The sequence below is a fragment of the Dipteris shenzhenensis genome, chromosome 8 (genome assembly GCF_047967505.1).
Source record: "Dipteris shenzhenensis isolate YYH24624 ecotype China chromosome 8, Dip_SZ_1.0, whole genome shotgun sequence".
Taxonomy (NCBI): domain Eukaryota; kingdom Viridiplantae; phylum Streptophyta; class Polypodiopsida; order Gleicheniales; family Dipteridaceae; genus Dipteris; species Dipteris shenzhenensis.
The window spans coordinates 23,834,866-23,838,268 of NC_141603.1; the positions used below are offsets into that span (position 1 = coordinate 23,834,866).

General features: G+C 44.1%; 1 pseudogene; it reads left to right on the forward strand.

Annotated features, from left to right (window-relative positions):
• Positions 1-402: 402 nt before the first annotated feature.
• On the forward strand, positions 403-3,015 carry LOC147899310 (uncharacterized; annotated as a pseudogene).
• The last annotated feature ends 388 nt before the right edge of the window (positions 3,016-3,403 follow it).

The following is a 3,403-nucleotide window of genomic DNA, read 5'->3' on the forward strand; positions in this document are numbered from 1 at the left end:
AATCGATATCTAGATTCTACTCCAACGCCTTTGAACAATGAACAGGTCCCAGGAGCGCCCAAGTGCATCGTGGACGCAAGTACGTTAGCTGTGACGAATCACGATAGTAGGCTGTAGCCCCTTTTGTTCATTGCATTGGAGCGTGGCAAGTAGATTGCTGCATGCTGCATGCATGATGCTGCTAATTGCCAGCTAGCTAGCTATTAGCTAGCTGCTGTGAGCAATGAGCATTGGAAGCAGTTGGCTGGTCATGTTCATTAGTATATACTATATGTAATATGTATTACTACCTACTACATTCACGATTCACAATACAAAATTTATTGTAATTTGTCTTGCAAGCTTGAAGCAACAAATAATCAAAGGGATTATTGGTTGTCTCGTAGGTAGTATAGCTTAGAGATGGGGCGAGCAAAGGACATTGTTTGGGAGCAAGTGCATGTGGAGCAACAGTATGGTGCTTTGGGTTCGAAACAATGGAAGTGTAAGCATTGTGGTGGCTCATTTTGTGGTAGTGCACCTCGTGTAAGGGCACATCTTCTTGGTATCACTGGAAAGGGTGTGAATCCATGTGTAGGAGAAGTTCCAAATGATGTAATTCTTTCCTTGGGAGGCACACCAAGTGGCCCGTCAAAGAGGGCACGAGTTGAGGCCTCATCAACACTAGTACGTCTTGGATCTCCTCCCAGGAGTCCCATTCTATCTGTGACATCTGGACCCCCTCCTCCACTTTCACCACCTACACAAGGGGCTTCTTTTTCTATTGGTAGTGCTTCCACTAGACGGGCATCAGTGCGAGTTGTGAAGCCTCCAAGGTTTCCAAATTCAACCAGGTTACCACCAAGGCCAGGGACTTTACGAGCCAGTTGGGTCACAACTTTGCTTGCATCTGCTCGTCGGGCAACTCGCAAGCTCTTTTATGAGTGTGACCTTTTCTTTAACCTTGCTCGTACTCTAGCTTTTCAGGAGTTCGTTCAGGCAGTGGCCAAGGCTAGCCCTTCATTTAGGGCTCCATCTTCAGAGACTTTACGCACTCGGGAGCTGAAAGCAGAGGTCTTGCAAGTTGAGAAGCTACAGCCTATTAAGGCATCATGGGCTAGATACGGGTGCTCCATTTTGTGTGATGGGTGGTCAGATACCAGGAGGCGCCCGCTCATTAACATTCTTGTATCATCTTGCGTGGGTACTATGTTTTTGAGATCCATAGATGCATCAAATGAATCTCATACAGGTGAGTACATTTACAGCCACATTAAGAAGGCAGTAGAGGATGTGGGGCCTCAGAATGTAGTACAGGTGGTTACAGATAATGCAAGTAACTGTCAGCGCATGGGTGCGCTACTTGAGAGTGACTATCCGCATATCTTTTGGACTCCCTGTGCTGCACACAGTTTGGATCTTCTTATAGAGGACATAGGGAAGCTTCCTTGGATTTCCTCGGTGGTTGACAAGGCACGGAGCATGGTGACTTTCTTGACAAGGAAGCATAGATCCCTTGCAATTTTTCGGCAACATAGCTCCCATGAGATTCTGAAGCCCTCAAAGACCCGCTTTGCCTATCTCTTTATAGTCTTGTCACGCTTGGTAAAGGTGAAGCCTAACTTAAGGCGCATGGTAGTCAGTGAGGAATGGTTGAGCTGGGATAAGTCCAACAAAACAAAGGCACGTGCCTTTGAGGACATTGTGTTTGATGGTGATTTTTGGCATGCAGCTGAGGAGATTGTGGGGATTGTGCAGCCCCTTTTCAGTACCCTTCGACTTGTTGATAGAGAAGGATGCACAATTGGACTCGTGTATGAGTTCATGGAGAAGGTTGGAGAGGCATTGAAAGGGTGCACATGGCTTGATGCAACAAGGTAAATGCAAATCAGGAATCTTGACTTTTCAATTCACTGTTGGCTGCAATTAATTTTCTTATTTGCAGCTTTAAGGAATTGCATGTATGATGTTACATTTGTATTTAGAATCTAGATTCTAGATTCTAGGTTTGCAGCAACCTAAATATATTTCATTTGCACCCTACAGAGAGCAAGAGATTATGGCCTTGTGGGAAAAAAGATGGACATGGTTCCATAGGCCTATTCATGCAGTAGCACACATTTTGCATCCTCTATGGAGGAGGGAGGACCAATCGGATGATGCTGAGTTGACTGCAGGGTGGACAGGTTTCCTTGAACGTGCATATCGAGATGCAATATTGCAAGATGCTTTGGAGGACCAACTCCTCTCATTTAGAAACTCCTTTGGGGAGTTTGGATCAGCTCGTGCATGTCTCCGTGATGGTCAGTTGAGGCCTGTTACCTAGTGGGAGAAGTATGGTCGGGGCACGCCGGAGTTGAAGCGCATTGCCCTCCGAGTCCTTTCACAAGATTGCTCATCTAGCGCCTGTGAAAGGAATTGGAGTGTGTTCTCACTTATACACACTAAAAAAAGGAATAGACTAGGCACTGGACAACTTGACAAGTAATTCATAATTTTGTGTGTGAGCACTCCGGCCTCGGCATATCTATTTTCTTTTATATGCACTCAGCACACAGCTCATTATTAGCATTTGAATTATAGTTATGCTACAACCTACATGTATTTACTGTTAATTCATTTGGTGTATGGTAGTTGGTGTATGGTAGGCTTGTATATGTCCATGCCAATCTACGACTTATTCGACGAATGAAGACCATTGAAGGTCCACAGGAGGTGGATCCTGATAAGATACGTGTGCAAGTCCCTGAGGATGAAATGCTTCATCCTATGCATGAGGATGATGATACATATGCATTCATTGCTGAGGAGCGGGCATCGTTGGCATGTGCCACACGATCTCAGGCAGGCAGACGAGCAGGGAGAATAGAACCAAATTTAATAGCAGCCGCTCCAAAAGAACAGGAGACCTCCTCATCATCAGAAGAGGATTCATCCACTTCTACAAATTTTGATAGTGATGATGGGGAGGAGGAGGAGGAGGGGGCTCAGGGCCAGGGAGAAGATGCCCGCAGCCCAAGCACCTACAGATCTTGATTCTTGCTGATTAACTTGCTACTTTCTTTCAGATTTCAGTAGAGTTTGAACTTTAGTTTTGTTTGAAATTTAAAGTTGATGCCTTCACTCTTGACTCTTGAGTTATGTAATCTAGGTTCTAGTCTATAGACTAGCAGACTATTTACAAGAGTGAAACTGAGAACTTGATTTATGTCCAGACTCCATGGTTGTGATTCCTAAACTTGTGAAAACTGAAATATGATAAAGTTTAAGGCTTGAGCTTGTAAATTGTAATCTGAAATCTGATTTTTTGCGACCTATCTAGATTCTAGTATCTACTCAACTGAAATCTAATTTCTAAAATTTAAAGGCTTAATTGAGCTTTGTAATCTACACTCTATTCTAATTTCTAGCATTGGCCATTATA